Source organism: Eleutherodactylus coqui, chromosome 7 (assembly GCF_035609145.1).
Source record: "Eleutherodactylus coqui strain aEleCoq1 chromosome 7, aEleCoq1.hap1, whole genome shotgun sequence".
In the NCBI taxonomy this organism is placed as follows: domain Eukaryota; kingdom Metazoa; phylum Chordata; class Amphibia; order Anura; family Eleutherodactylidae; genus Eleutherodactylus; species Eleutherodactylus coqui.
In genome coordinates, this window is record NC_089843.1 from 130,142,904 (window position 1) to 130,159,272 (window position 16,369).

Here is a 16,369-nt window from a genome sequence, read left to right on the forward strand (position 1 = left end):
CAACATAGCTAGCATACCTCTCCAACCATTCAATTGACCCCATACGCATTGGCTTTTTTGTAGATTCTGAGGATAACTATCTGTATATGGACAACTTTACTGATATTTCCTCCATAAGGATCATGGTTGTTTGCTTCTGAATTCCTGCCATATTGGCAGAAGCAAGCCTGAAGATCTGATTTGCAGGCCTGTGCATGGCCCATATGTGGCAGAGTCTTTGGCAACATTCTTCTAAAACCTTTTACGGACTACTTGCCTACGTTAGAGGTTGGCGGAATTAATTGGACATGCTGCATTTCGACATGTTCATTTCTTTCTTTTTTTTGCTGGCAAAAGCCTGTTCCTCTACCCATTCAAATCCCCATTTGCACACTTTGCCAAGCTTGTTAAATCAGCAAAAATATGTTTAGTTTCATGAGCACGGACTCTCCTAAATGTAATAGGACTGAACATTCACACTTCCAGCCTAAATAACCCGAATATGCTTTTAACCAAAACAGATTTGAGAGATGTATTTGTCTTTTCAAATATCTTTGCCTACAGACAGTCTTCGCGTTTAGATGGAGAGGAAATGGATTCTATCGGAGAGTTGTAATGTTTGGTCAGTGTCCCTTGTACATTGTTTACCCGCACAGTATTTGCTTCCCATCATGGGAATTAAATTACATAAAACCTTTCCTAAAGCTATAAGTTCTAGATTATCTTTTTGGGACAACTTCTGTTTGTCTCATGTCAATTTTTCATAGGGAGGTGAAGGTCCATCTCCACTGTTTTTAAGGTCCTCCAGAAGATTTCAGAACCAGGTGTAAAAAAAAAATGTATTTTTTATAAAGATAGGGCATCTAAATCAGAGTACAAACATAAATAAGTGAATACTTTTTGACAGCTCTTTGAAGGCCAACATGAAATCTAGGTGTACGAGACTTTATACATTTGCTCTGTGTGATTTCTAACTGTAGATTTGTAGCAGTACATAGCGGGAGTCTGCATTAGTCAAAAATCTACTTCTTGCTTTATTGGGATCTCTGGCTGATACTATGCAACACTCATGAAAAGGACTTGAAGATTTTAGTTAACGGTTAGCTTAACTGGGGCAACCAGTGTCAGGCATGGGGTGCAACTAAAGAGGTATAGGGACATATGATGTGTGATTATTCTCAGAGACAGAAACCAAGTAATCTTGTAGATATGATACCTTTTGACATATGATGAGAACATTGTCCTTCCTCTTTACAAGTCACTGGCTAGACCACATATGGAATATTGTATACAGTTTTGGTCACCAGTAGTCAACAAGGACATATCAGAGCTTGAGCGGGTACAAAGGCGGGCAACTAAAGTAATAAACAGAATGGTCGGACTACAATACCCAGAGACGTTATCAAAATTGGGGGTATTTGGTTTACTGAAAAGACGGCTGAGGGGCGTCCTAATAAATATGTATAAATAGATCAGGGGTCAATACAGAGATCTCTCCCATGATGTATTTGTAAGCAGGACTGTGACTGTAAAAAGGGGGCATCCTCTACATTTAGAGGAAAGAAGGTTTTTACACCAACATAGAACAGGGTTCTTTACTGTAAGAGCAGTGAGACTATGGAACTCTGCCTGAGGACGTAGTGATGGCAAATTCAATAAAAGAATTTGAGGGGCTTGGACATCTATCTTGAGCGATACAATATTATCATTAAAAACTTCAAGGGTTGTTGATTCAAGGATTTTTCCGAATGCCAGTTTGGCGTCAGGAAGGCATTTTTTTCGCTTAAATGGGGAAAATTGGCTTCTACCTCATTGTTTTGGGGTTTTTTTTGCCTTCTTCTGGATCAACATTGGGGGTAATTGGCTGAACTGGATAGATATACAGTATGTTTTGTTTTGTTTTTTTCGGCCTTACATACTATGTTACTAATTGCAGCTCTACCTATTCCTAATGACTTCTGCGTAGAAGCACAAGCCCTGCACAATCTTTTTTTTTTTTTTTTTTTTTTATATATTACACTACGGACAGAATGATTCAAAGCTACAAGCAACTGAATCACCAGTGAGAAAACCATGAGACTTTCTAGACACTTCTAGCAGCAGTGTATATCTTGGCAGGAGAAGGGGATTGGGCAGGTTGGATTTCATTTGCCTTTGAGGGACAGTCAGGAAGCCTATACACATTAATGTTGGATGACAGTCTACTGTGTACAGGACATAGTGGATTGTCATCAACGTTAACATGTATAGGCAGCCCAGAGAGGTACTTTAATTTTACATGCTGCAAATGAATCTCGGTAAGAGCGACTGTCCGGGGATTCCCTTTAACCTTACAGTCTGTAAATTTTATATGGCAGTTTGTTTCGGAGATGCTTATCAATATTAATTCTGTGTTCCTTTGTAAAGTTTTGATGAATTTTCTGTACGTGATGAAAGCCAACTCCTTCTTCTGCACTAGTCATCAGCTTTTCATTATAACCGCATGGGTCTCCAAACTGTTTTCACAGGTTTAACTAGAAAGGCAGATCTCCTATAACAAAAGTGAAACGCAACATCTGGAGCGCACCACCCAGATCATTTCCAGCATTTATCAGTGGTATCAGAATGTGATTATGTATGAAGCTGAGACCTGTCCAGAAAGAAGTGTTTTATTTCAGTTATTAATAGCCGTGTAAGTATTAGATGTCCAGAAGATGCCCCTGGTAATTCTGGGGGCAAGGTTGTGGAAGCGGAAGGGATGGGGGGGGGGGGGGAGAGAGAAGGCCACCTGTGTTGAGAAATCATGCACTCCTCTGCAGTATGAGCCAAACTGATATTTTATCTTCCCAGTGGTGACTAAAAATCTTGTAAAGAGAAAGGAATGGAATGGAGCTGTTTGATTTATTTGTGAGCATTGAACAAGCCATAAAACATTCTATTGAAAAACCACAAAATATGTATAAAGCAGATTTTACAGCTGGAACAACTATGTTCCTTTCTTTTTTTCCCGGGTGTACTCTTAAGTTCACATTTATTGAAACTCTTATATTAATGTAGTTCCGAATGTTTTATGTCTTTTCCCCCCAAGTTTCCCGAAGATTAGCACAAGGCATATTACTTATTACATCAGTTGCAAGTCTAGTGATATTAGATTAAAAAAAAAAGTTCTGAGAGTTGGGGGGAGGGGTGCATTGCAAACTTAGAGTGCCAATTTGGCATTGCTTCAGGGAATGTAACTTTTAAGTCGAGGTTAAATCCTTTTGTTTGAGATCAAAACTTTGTGGCATAAAACCCTTATTTCACATTGATTTATTTGATAGAAATTAAGTTGAGTATTTCATAGCAGAGGCTCTTTTTTTGCCAACATTATGTGATTATTAATAACGTTATTTAAGCAATCCCTTCTGTTGGCAGCAGGGTATACTACAGAAATGTCAGTTTTACGGTAAATCCATCAAGAGTGAAAACGAACAAATCAAAGCACAAAATATTGATTGCATTTTTGTACTAGGTAGTATAGTATATAGCTTCTCACTCGCTGATCAGGCTGCATGAGCATGTTGTGTGGCTATTAGAGATGAGCGAACGTACTCGTAACGAGTACTTACGCACCCGAGTACCGCCATTTTCGAGTACTGCAGTACTCGGGCGTAAAGATTCGGGGGGGCGCCGTGGCGGCACGGGGGGGAGTGGGGGGGAGAGGGAGAGAGAGAGGGCTCCCCCCTGTTCCCCGCTGCTCCGCACCGCCGCGCCTCTCCCCGCCCCCCGGCGCCCCCCGAATCTTTACGCCCGACTACTGAAGTACTCGAAAATGGCGGTACTCGGGTGCGTAAGTACTCGTTACGAGTACGTTCGCTCATGTCTAGTGGCTATCAGTTCTCTAAAACATCACTTTGCAGATATTTATGTACATGTTGTGTTGCACACAGTTACCAACTCTGTTAACACCACTTTCTCAAGCATGCATGCAGATACATATGTGTGCAGATCTGCCTCTGTACATTACACTGTATCTTACAATGCTTATTGCTGTGTGCTGCCATCTCTGAACACAACGGCGGCGCAGTCACAGATGGAGTTGCAGAACAGAGTTTTCTGAGCTGTAGGGGTTTTGTCATTAAAAAAAATAAAAAATTCTATACTCACCTATTCCTCCACAGGCAAACTCCTTAAGGCATCTTCTCCTTGCTGATCTTCTCCAGTCCCCCAGGTCAGCTCACCGCAAGCCAGCTGGGTTGTTATGAAGCCTACATTCCTCGCATTCTTCCTGCAGGTCAGCCTTGACTGGCTAGGAAGGAATGCTGATCTATTGCCGAGACAGTGGGCATGTGCATTCTCTGCAATAGCTGCGCACTCCCTGCTAGGGTGGGAACTAGTGACATAGCGTACATTGCCGGGCAGGGAGGAGACTGCCTGTAAATGTATGTAACGTCACAGGAAGCATAAGAATCTGCCAGGTGGAGGTGAGGTGAACACCCCCATGGGGCTGCAGGAGACAGGAGAAGATCGGGGGGGGGGGGGGGGAGATGGAAGTATAGTTTGTTTTCTTTGTTTTTTTAATGACAGAACCAATTTAAAGGGGTTGTCTTGCGAAATCAAGTGGGGTTATACACTTCTGTATGGCCATATTAATGCACTTTGTAATATACATCGTGCATTAAATATGGGCCATACAGAAGTTATTCACTTACCTGCTTCGTTGCTAGCGTCCCCGTCTCCATGGTTCCGTCTAAATTCGCTGGCGGCTTGCTTTTTTAGACGCGCTTGCGCAGTCCGGTCTTCTGCTCTCAGCACGAGCCGCTTCAGCCTGCTAGCCGCTACAGCTCTTCTGCGCATGCGCAGACGAGCTGTCACTTCTTGGGAGCGCGCTGGAGCGGCCATTCTGTACCATCCTCTCTTAGAGGAAGGTGCAGAAACTTGAGCCGCCCAGCTGTCCCGAGAAGCCGCCCCGAGAAGCCGCCCAGCCGTCCCGAGAAGCCGCCCAGCTGTCCCGCCGTCCTGCCGCCAAGGTAAGTGATGGGCCGGGGGGGGGGCTGCCGCTGGGCCGGGGGGGCCTTCGTCTGTTGTCAGGGGTGCCTGCTGCCTGGCGGTGGGTGACTGTGTGCCGTGGTCGGCCGCGTTCAATCCCGGGGTCAGGTCGGCGGCTGCGGGGCGTCTGGTTGTCAGGGAGACACAGCTGGTAGCGTCTCGGGAGCGCGCACGTCGGGCTACAACAAGCGACGAGAAAAAAGCCGGCGGCCATCTTGGGAAAATTTTTATAAGTTGCTGAAATGCTGGAACTGTAAGTACAAACCAGCTAAAAAAGTCATTTACAGGGGGGCTTAGTAATGTATGCTTAATTAGGGGGACTGGGCAAAAAAAAAATTCACTGCTTCCTCGAGACAACCCCTTTAAGATCAAAAAGTGTTTCCTATCATGCCATAAGCTAACAACAAGATTTGATACTGTGAAAACCAACATTTCCCCTCGTCATCCTGACAGCATACACATGGAGGTTGCCTGCTGGACACCTGTTGGGACAGGAAGCGGAAACTACAAAAGGCAACTCCCACCACCGGCTCACCAGTGTCTTCCTGTCCCTACAGGACAGTCCAAGCGGGCCTCCAGGTGTATCCTGGAGGTGAATGAAGAAAGAAGACTCCCATGCAGCCTGTCCGCCCGTGGGGGGACGACTCTCTGTTCGGGCTGGCAGGGCTTGCGCGGGTGAGACCCTACGAGGGGACCCTCACCCGCAGGATCTACCCAGCAATGTTCCCCCAGTGGGAAAATCCTCCCCCGGTACGCTGCCCAGTGGGGTTGTCGTACCGGTAGGAAGCAGCCCCGGTACCTGCAGGCTCGGACGCCGGTGTCTCCAGGGATCCACGTCTAGAGAGGTATGCCAGCAGCACTCGGGGAAAAAAAAAAACAAAAAAACTCGCTTCGGCAGCACATATACTAAAATTGGAACGATACAGAGAAGATTAGCATGGCCCCTGCGCAAGGATGACATGCAAATTCGTAAAGCGTTCCATATAGCGCCATGTGTGTCTCCTAGACGGCGGGTCCGGTCGGCGTGCCCACGTGTGTGCTGGTCGGCGTACGTCCCCACAAGTGTGCTGGTTGGCGGTGTCCCAGTGTATGCGGTGTATCCCCCGGGTCCGGCGCGGCGGCATGACGTCAGCGCGGCCGCGTCACGGGGGCGGGGCCTCACTTAAAGGGGGCGTGTCGGCGCCAAATTTGAAAATTTAAAAGGACTGGATTCCTCTGCATCTCTCCTGGCTGCACCTTACTGAAGATGTCAGCCAGAGAGGACACTGAAAGCAGCCTGCTGGTGAGTAGACTGCTTTGGGAGTACCGGGGAGGGAGGATTGAGACATCAGGATCTGGTGCTGGAAGTCCTTTTTGCTGTTTCTGTCTCTTAGGACAGAGATGCACAAAAGGTTAGAGAGGCCAAAAAGCGAGTGCGCAAATGTCCAGTTGGCTTGCGACGGCTAGAAGAGGGCCACACCAAGCCACTATGCGCGGACCCTACGGAGAAGGTGATCCGCAAAGAAGGCTCCTCGGGCATGTCGGACATCCGATCCATGATCCGCGAGGAGATTGAAGCCTCACTCTCCTCTCTTTCTCTGCCGCCCCCACGGAAAGGGTAAGGCGGGCACGAATGGAAGAGTCAGACTCTGAGGAGGTCCTAGAAGATTCTCCTTCAGAATCCATGCCGCCCATGAAGGATACAAGGAAGTATTTCTTTTCATCGGCGGACTTGGGTCAGCTGTTAACTGCAGTCCGACGCACCATGCAGGTGGAGGAAGAGGTGCCGCAGCAGCCATCCTTTCAGGATTGCCTGTTCCGGGGACTCCTACCACAGCCAAAACCATCATTTCCAGTTAATGACACTTTAAAACAGCTGATCTTGACAGAGTGGAAACAGGCAGATCAGAAATTCTTCCTGTCCAAGGAATTCAAAGATCGGATGGTCTTCATACCAGAAGATATCGAGTTCCTAGAAACCGTCCCTAAGGGGGATCTGGCGGTCGCCAGGGTCTCAAAAAGCAGCCCTCCCCTTTGAGGACATTTCCCAACTGCGGGATCCACTAGACACCAGCGTGGATTCTGCGATGGAAAAGGCCTGGGAGACCGCGGCCCTGACCGTCAAAGCCAACATCACGGCCACATCTGTGGCGAGATCTATGTCAGTCTGGTTAGACCAACTCCAGACGCTGATTTCTCAGAGGGGCTCTAGGGAGGACATCTCCAGCTGCCTTCCCCTCCTCCAGAGGCAACCGGCTTCCTGGCAGACGCCTCTATGGAGTCAGTGAGGTTCAGGGCCCGTTCAGCAGCCCTCTCGAACACAGCAGGAGGGCTGTCTGGGTTAAGGCCTGGACAGGAGATAACGCCTCCAAGAATTGACTCTGTTCCCTGCCCTCCCAAGGACACAGAATCTTCGGGCCTTCCTTGGATACTCTCCTAGAGAAAGCATCGGATAAGAGCCAGGGACTACCATCGGAGAAATCGTTTAAGCGGCTTCCTCCTCCTACCCTCCTCCTTTTGTTCCCTCTAGAGCATACAAGGGGAAAGGGAAAACCGGACGCTGGTCCTATCCCAAAGGCGGAAAGGGTGAGAATCTGCCTTCCCGGATCCTACAAGTAGGGGGTAGACTGAAAGGGTTCGCCCTTAGATGGAACGAGGCGACCTCCAATACCTGGGCCTTACGCCTAGTCTCGGATGGCTACAAAATTGAAATTTCCTCCCCGGAGGTTCATAGTCACCCCCTGCCAGTCACCTGCGTCTGCTCAGGCCCTCCAGTTGGGGGTGCAAGAGCTGTTGTCCCTAGGGGCCATCACTCGGGTTCCCGCAGAAGGACTATTCAAGGGGTGCTACTCCCCCTTGTTCCTAATCAAAAAAAAAACAAAACAAAAAAAACAATGGATCCTATAGAACTATAATTAATCTGAAATTCCTGAATAAATCTATCACGTATCAAAGATTTAAAATGGAATCGGTGCGGTGAGCAATCCCCTTAATTGCGCCGGATAGTGTCATGGCCACCGTGGACTTAAAGGACACATATTACCATGTCCGTATACACATAGATTCCCAGCGGTTTCTGCGGTTTGCCCTGGTGATAGATGGCTCTGTCTCTCACTTTCAATTTACGTGCCTGCCGTTCGGGATTTCCTCCGCACCCCGGGTGTTCTCCAAACTGGTGTTAGAGATGGTGGCGGCACTGACAAGGTGTTGATTATCCCATACCTCGACGATTTCCTGATCATAACAGGATCGGCTTCAGAACTCCAGTTCCAGTTCAACCTCACCTTCCGTCTGTTCGAGTCATTAGGCTGGATCATCAACTCCTCTAAATCCAGTCTTCTGCCCGAGCAGAAAGAAAAAAAAAATAAAAAATTTCTGGGAGTGATTCTGGACTCACACCATCAGTGCTCATCCCTTCCCCTAGAAAGGCAAAAAACGATCCAGGATGAGTGTCGGGCACTTTCTCTAACCACTAAAGTCTCCCTTAGGAGAGGCATGAGGGTCCTCGGCCTCATGACCTCTTGCATCAGGTAGTCCCTTGGGCCCAGTTACATTGTAGAACCCTCCAAGACTTTATCCTAAACATCGGGATAAATCCCCCGCCTCCCTGGATCGGAAAGTCGTCCTTACCTACAAGATAAAATCCTCCTTGGAATGGTGGATGTCTATTTCTAACCTTGCCAGAGCCACGGCTTGGTACCCCGCATCCCCAGTATCCATCTTTACTGACGCAAGTGCAACTGGTTGAGGGGCCCACTTAGGCCGTCATTACGTCCAAGGGGGCTGGAACCGGGAGGAAGCTGCTCAATCCTCCAACTACAAAGAACTTTGCGCTGTCTGGAAGGCCATTCGGGGCCTCGAGACAGAGATCAGGGGTAGACACATTAAGATCTTTTCGGATAACATAACAACTGTGTCCCTCATCCGCCACCAGGGATCCACGCGGAACCCCCGACTCCAAGACCTGGTGGCAAAAGTTCTCGGGTGGATAGAGCAGCGGACGCCTTCCGTCACAGCGTACCACGTAAGGGGCCCAGAGAACTCCATGGCGGACCATCTCAGCCGCAGGAAGATAGACCCCGGGGAGTGGACTCTACATCCACACGCGGTCCAGCTAAATTTAGAGAGATGGGGGACACCCAAGGTGGACTTGTTCACCTCTCGGGAGAACACCAAGTGTCCCCGGTTTTTCTCCATGGGAGCAGACGGGGGCTCCCTGGGAATAGATGCACTATCCCAGGCCTGGGATTGGGACCTTGCATACGCCTTCCCACCTATCCCCCTGATTCCTCGAGTCCTAAGGAAAATTCAGGAGTCCCCAGGCTCCGTTATCCTGGTGGCCCCATTCTGGCCCAAGAGACCCTGGTTCCCGCTCCTGGCCGCTCTCTCGACACAGGATCGCCTCTACATCTGCCGCAGAGAGACGACCTCCTTCAGCAGGGTCCCCTGATATGCCCAAAGGTCCGACAGTTCAGACTGGCGGCCTGGAAGTTGAGCGGGTAAAATACCTGAGCCGGGGCCTATCAGAGGGGGTGACCACTACGTTATGTGAGAGCCTCAAAAAATCCACCTGAAAAATATACTCCAGGGTGTGGGATACCTTCTCTAGGTGGTTGGGGCATAGTATACATGACCTCCAACAGCTCGACATTAACAAAATATTGGAGTTCCTACAGGATGGTTTGGACATGGGGCTAAGACCTGGTACCCTTAAGGTCCAGGTGGCCGCCCTTGGGGCCTTCTTCGACTTCCCCTTAGGCGACCATAGGCTAATTAAGAAATATCTGAAAGGGGCAGTCAGACTCCATCCGTTTATAAGAGAAACCATGCCCCCATTGGACCTGAACCTTGTTTTGCAGGCCCTCTGCGCACACCCCTTTGAGCCCCTGGAAGATCTATCAGTAAAGATCCTCCCCCACAAAGTTGCCTTTTTAGTGGCCATCACATCCGCCAGACGGATCGGGGAGATCCAATCCCTCTCGATTAGGACCCCATACATGACCACCTTCCCAGATAAAATAGAGTTCAGGCCTGACCCCTTCTTTCAACCAAAAGTTCTCACAGACTTTCACAGAGAACAGCGTATAGTACTTCCCTCCTTCTGCCAGGAACCCCGTAATACCACGGAACAGAGGTTCCATAATTTAGATGTTAGACGAGCAATCCTGAAGTATTTGGAATTCACACATTCCTTCAGGAAGTCTAACAACCTCTTCATTCAATTTCAAGGTCCACGCAGAGGAGGGGCCGCTACTAAGGACTCCTTAGCGCGTTGGGTCAGGAGGGCCATAGAAGAGGCGTACAGATCCCAGGGGATCCCACTCCCGGGCGACGCTAGAGCCCATTCCACTAGGGCGGTCGCCTGTTCCTGGGCGGAGAGAACCCAGGCGACAACCGACCAGATCTGCAGAGCCGCCACGGGTCGAGCACACATACTTTCGTTAAACACTATCGCCTGGATTTGGGGGCCAACCGGGATATGGCCTTTGGGCGGAAGGTGCTACAGGCAGTGGTCCCTCCCTAAAGCCCTTGGTCGTTGGTATTCCTCCATGTGTATGCTGTCAGGATGACGAGGGGAAGACAGGAATTAGGTCCTACCTGTTAATTCATTTTCTTGAAGTCATCCTGACAGCATAGGGGCTTTTCCCTCCCCTTCGGTTATATTTTACATGAAGTAACATATTGTACTATGATTTCCATATTAGAAATGATTGGTTAAGCAAAGCCGGGTCACTGTAGTTATTTGGTACACACTGGTGAGCCGGTGGTGGGAGTTGCCTTTTGTAGTTTCCGCTTCCTGTCCCAACAGGTGTCCAGCAGGCAACCTCCATGTGTATGCTGTCAGGATGACTTCAAGAAAAGGAATTAACAGGTAGGACCTAATTCCTGTCTTTCATGCTAGTTTCAGTAAAAAACAAAAAAACACATTTTGGCCATTTTGTAACCTTTTTCTCAGCTTAACCTGAAGCATTGGTCTTTAAGCATGTTAACACTCTTTCCCATTTGTGCAGCATGCTCATTATCTTGTGACAGCTGGGAATTTTCACTGCAGATTCATCATGAATTTCACTATACATATACTAACAAGATGAAATCCAAAGTAAAACTTTTTCTGCAAAATTGTTACCAATTTACAGAGGCGTTGTTTCACCATATCTGGAAATACCCTTGCAGTACAATATATGTAGTAGCAGAATTTATGGTATGCTGCAAATTTTCATTTGTTGAAGATTTTCACAGTGACTTTCACCCTTTGCAATGCATAGCGTGGAATCCGCAGCAGAAACTGTGACAATTTGCATTTAACATGCAGACTTTTCAGCGGCTGTGCAGAAAATCCGTAAACGAAAATATCTGATACATCTAGCCTTTCCCTTAAAGGCTCACTAACCTTTCGGACAACCTCTGCTCATCTACTAACTTGTGTTAGTCTTATCATTTCCGTAATATACTTGCATTAAAAATTGTGTTGCTTTACCACAGTTAATCACTTTTGAAGTGGCTCCCACTAGGGGTCTCACTTCCAGCTTCTTTGCAATCCACTCCTAATCATTAGATACAGAGCTTCTATAGTAAGAAGGATACTGATGTTTCCATAGCAACAGAGGGAGAGGCTTCCTTCATTAGCAGCTCCCATTCACTCAGAAGCTGCAAGCTGACAGATCTGCAGACAATGCATTAATGATCTCCACGTTCTCTGTGTTTCCTGCTGTTACAGCATCTGTGTGTGTGTGTGTGTGTGTGTGTGTGTGTGTGTGTGGACACATTACAGTGGGCTTACTAACCATTTGTCTGGAAGAGCTTTTACAGAGCTCCATCAATGGAAATATAAAAATGCTATGGCTCTTGAAATGCAGCAACACAACAGCTAATCTTTAAAAACCCAGAGAATAATGTTATCACATTATTTATTTTGCACACTAAACACCGTAAAAATGAAATCCAAAAAACAAATGGCAGAATTTCTTCCCCCCCCCCCTTAAAAAAAACAAAAAAAAAACATTCTGCATAATCTGTACCCAAAAATTATGCCATAAAAAAGATACAACTTGTCCTACAAAGCACAAACCCTCATATGGCTATGTTGGTGGAAAATGTAAAAAGGTATTGCTCTAGCAATGCGATGATGAAAAAAAAAAACAACTAAGAATTAGTTGGTCATTAAGGCGCAAACCGGTTTTGTCACGAAGGGGTTAACAAAGACTTAGGCCCAATGTCCATGGGCAGATCTTAAAGGAGATGTCCCGCGCCGAAACGGGTTTTTTTTTTTTTAAACCCCCCCCCCGTTCGGCGCGAGACAACCCCGATGCAGGGGTTAAAAAAACCACCCGCACAGCGCTTACCTGAATCCCGGCGGTCCGGTGACTTCAATACTTACCGCTGAAGATGGCCGCCGGGATCCTCTATCTTCGTGGACCGCAGCTCTTCTGTGCGGTCCACTGCCGATTCCAGCCTCCTGATTGGCTGGAATCGGCACGTGACGGGGCGGAGCTACACGGAGCTACACGGAGCCCCATAGAGAACAGCAGAAGACCCGGACTGCGCAAGCGCGGCTAATTTGGCCATCGGAGGCCAAAAATTAGTCGGCACCATGGAGACCAGGACGCTAGCAACGGAGCAGGTAAGTAAAAAACTTTTTATAACTTCTGTATGGCTCATAATTAATGCACAATGTATATTACAAAGTGCATTATTATGGCCATACAGAAGTGTATAACCCCACTTGCTGCCTCGGGACATCTCCTTTAACTACAGAATCCGCGCAAATCTCCTGCATGGGAAATCCGCAGCTCTAGGCGCCCATAGGAATGCATTAGCATCTGCAAAACAATTTAGAGCATGCAGATGTGTGTCCCCCCCCCCTCCCCCCCCCCCCCCCCCCCGGCATGCGGACCGCATGCGCAGAAAGAAATCGCAGAATGCTCTATTTTTCTGCGGATCCAGGGCACTGCTTCCATTGAAGTCAACAGAAGCCATCCGATCCGCGGCACAGCCACAGCTGTCACTGTGCATGTGCTGCGAATCCGTGGGAAAGCCGGAGATTTAAAGAGAAAAAATTGCACTGCGCATACATACACGGTGCTGAAGAAAAAAGATCCGGCCGGCACAGAGGAGACCCGTGCTGGAGATGGACAGGTAAGAAAATGTATTTTTCTGTCCATGTCCGCGGGCATGGCTGGATTCCGCTGTGGGATTCAGCAATGGAATCCGTGCGTGCAAGTGGAAATTTGGCCTTAATTTATACAATTGGAGCAGTAAAAAGTGACTTAGAAGCCTGGCAGTTATTTGATTTATTCGATGGGCCATTCCCTTTAATCTGGCAGCCCATTTGAATGAATCTGGGTTTGGTGGATGCCCAGAGAAAGCTACCTATTGGAATGCGTTGTGCCTACTGTACAATTTGGCGGAGGAGGGACATTGGTATGGGACTGTTTCTCAGGGTTTCTAGTAAAGGGTTATCTTAATGCTACAGCGTACAAAGACATTTTTGACAATCTTATGCTTCCAGCCTTGTTGTAACAGTTTCACGAGGCCCTTTTCCCATTCCAGTATGACTGCGCTTCTGTTCAGACAGCAAGTTCCAGAAAGACATGGTTTGACAAATGCTTTTGGCTGAATGGTCAAATTCTCACAGCAATGCTCCAAGACCTTGCGGAAAGCTTTCTTGGAAGGGTGTTAAAGCTGCAAAAGGGGCCAAATATCAATTTAACACCTTTGGGCTTAGAATGGGATGTCCAACAAGCTCATGTAGGTGTTCTGGTCCAGTGTCCACATACTTAAGTGCATTTAGTGTGTTTCCAGCAATATTATGAAAGCTGGGGTAGTTCTATGTAGTTCATGGATTATGTCATAAATTAGGACAGGACTTCATTTCAAGAAGGATAACAAGCAAAAGCTGAACTTTTTCTGAAGATGTTATTTACGTGTAACGTCTGCCTACCTGATTACCTACTAGAGGGTTCAAGCTTTTGCAGTGAAAGGGTTAGGAAACCACTGTTTATGACTGTTCTCTCTACCAGTACTACAAGTATCCTCTGGGCCTCTCTGAATATTGCGCTATGTATTTTTCTTGAGATAAGGGTTGAAAAACTGTTTAATTTTGTCTGGGTTTACTAATCCTTCTGGATTAAATGAACCACAGTTTTGGAGAAATTTTATAGTTATCTATAAAGAAACAAATGACTAAAAATGTTCAGTGTCTGAATTGCTTTGTTTAATCTTTTCTAAACAGTATCCTCATAGCTGTTGCTTGGATTAAATTAAAATAAATGAAAAAAATATATAGTTTTTCATATTTTCTTAAGTTCAAAGGGAAAAAAAATTCCGCTAACATCTGGAGTGTCTTCTTATAGGGTTATCTTTAGAGTTGAGCGAACATACTCTCCCAAGCTTGATCCTCGTTCGAGTATTAGCGTACTCGATGGTGCTCGTTACTCGGGGAGATAGAGAGAAAGAGAGAGAGAGAAAAAAAAAAGCTCGGGACCCGGCGTCCCACATACCAAAATGCTCGAGCCTCCCATTGTAGTCAATGGGGTTCGTTACTCGAGTAGAGCTCTCGAATTTTACGAAAAGCTCGACTCGAATAACGCGGATCCGAGCATTTGGGTGCTCGCTCATCTCTAGTTATCTTCATACACTTTTCTTTCACTAAAATCAAAACTGGATGAGCAGTGGCAATGGTGACAATGATCAGTGTTTACCTGTCTTGCCTAGTAGCCACTAACATTAGAACTAAAGGAATTTGTCCTGTTAATGCGCAAAATCTATGTACGAAATTTCACCATGGAATAACATGTTACTTCTTTTTTGTTTTTGCTTTAAAATTCCGCATGCATATTCATGTGAAAATTCTCATTAAAAAGATGTGTTTTTTTAAGGCGGAATTCACATGGAATCTTTCCACATCGAATTCCGCCGTGTAAACGTACCGTAAAGTAGCATGTACCATATGTTTAACAAAATATTCATTGGTTTTATGATGTTCAAAACATATCAATCAAGAATTACAACATTACAGTTATGTGTAAAGTTCAGCAGCAAGCTGATTGAATAGGTAAATCAGGAGTTACATTGCCAGATGTAATTTCTAGTCAACATAAGAGGTAAAATAAAAGTAAAGTGCCAATTTTCACTTCTACAATAACTGCAACTCCTAATTAAATAAATCAGTATAAACTTTGGAGAATCATAAATGAGAGTAACAAGTGGGGGAAGACAAGAAGGTGGGAAGAACACATAAGGAAATAACGGAAGGGAAGAAAGGGATGAGGCTGTTATGGTTGTTTTTTTTATGTGGGTGAGCCTGAAAAGGAAAAATAAAATGAACTACTTCTATTAAACTGGCCGGAACCATGCTCCTCATAAATCTGTTGGGGGGAGTAGATGAAATGCTTGAAGGTAAACTAGACAGCCCTGGAAGGGTCAAAGCTCTGGCTGTTGTGTTCCATAGGTGCATAATCTGCAAGTAGTGGTACCAGGACGACCAAGTTTTTTTCATACAACACTTTCTGATCCATAAGAATAGCTGCCAGCTTCTCATTGACCATGAGCCAAAATAATTTAGTTTTCACAAAATCAATGCTGAGATTTTCCTCCAGGAGTGAGCGACTACAATCTGCGCAGCTAGGAAGCAATAAGATATGCGTTTGTGGGTGTGTTTGAGGATGTTAGGGATTTGTTTACCCAGTAGAGCTTCCCAGAGTGATTTTTGTAGTGACAGGTTTATAATGGAGAATATTAAAGTATATACCTGGATCCAGAACCTACTAAGCCTAGGGCAATTCCACCAAATATGTAGGAAGGAACCCTCACCTCCACATCCTATGAAGCATAAGCCTGACATCCCTGGTAACATACTGGCCAGTCATCTAGGAACCGTATACCATCGCATTAAAAGTTTATAGCCCACCTCTATTATTGCTACATTAATGTAAAGCTTTACAGTTGAGATGGCTATTTTATGCCGGTCCGAGATAGGCAATTCCTCTTCCTCCCATCTCCTCATGTATTGGAGTTTATCCGTGGGTGTTGTAAAGTGGGAGTACAGTTTGGAGATTTTCTTAGGACTCCTGGCGTTTGTGTTGCACAGGCTTTCAAAAATAGTTTAGAAATGTTTTGTATATTCTCCATGAGTACTAACACATCGTGTTTAATTTGATGAAGACGAAACATCTCTGAGCTTGGAATAGAGTGAACAGCCCGGAAAACCTCAAACTGTCTCAAGGCAAGTCTATCCACAAAATCAACTATTCTGGTGAGGTACCTCTCTATCCACCATCCAAACTTAATCTTGTTCATACCCGGAGGGAAGGGGGGATTGCCAAATATACTGGATATGGGGAGGTGTCTAGATATTAGTTTATATCTTTTAGAGAGTCTATCCCAGAGAGCCAGGGAGGAAGAT

The 16,369-nt window shown here is 46.2% G+C and overlaps 1 non-coding gene across 1 annotated transcript; it reads left to right on the forward strand.

Moving 5' to 3' along the window:
- The first annotated feature begins 5,872 nt into the window (after positions 1-5,872).
- LOC136574195 (U6 spliceosomal RNA) lies at positions 5,873-5,975 on the forward strand. The gene has a single exon (XR_010786286.1). It is a non-coding gene; the product is annotated as a U6 spliceosomal RNA (small nuclear RNA).
- The last annotated feature ends 10,394 nt before the right edge of the window (positions 5,976-16,369 follow it).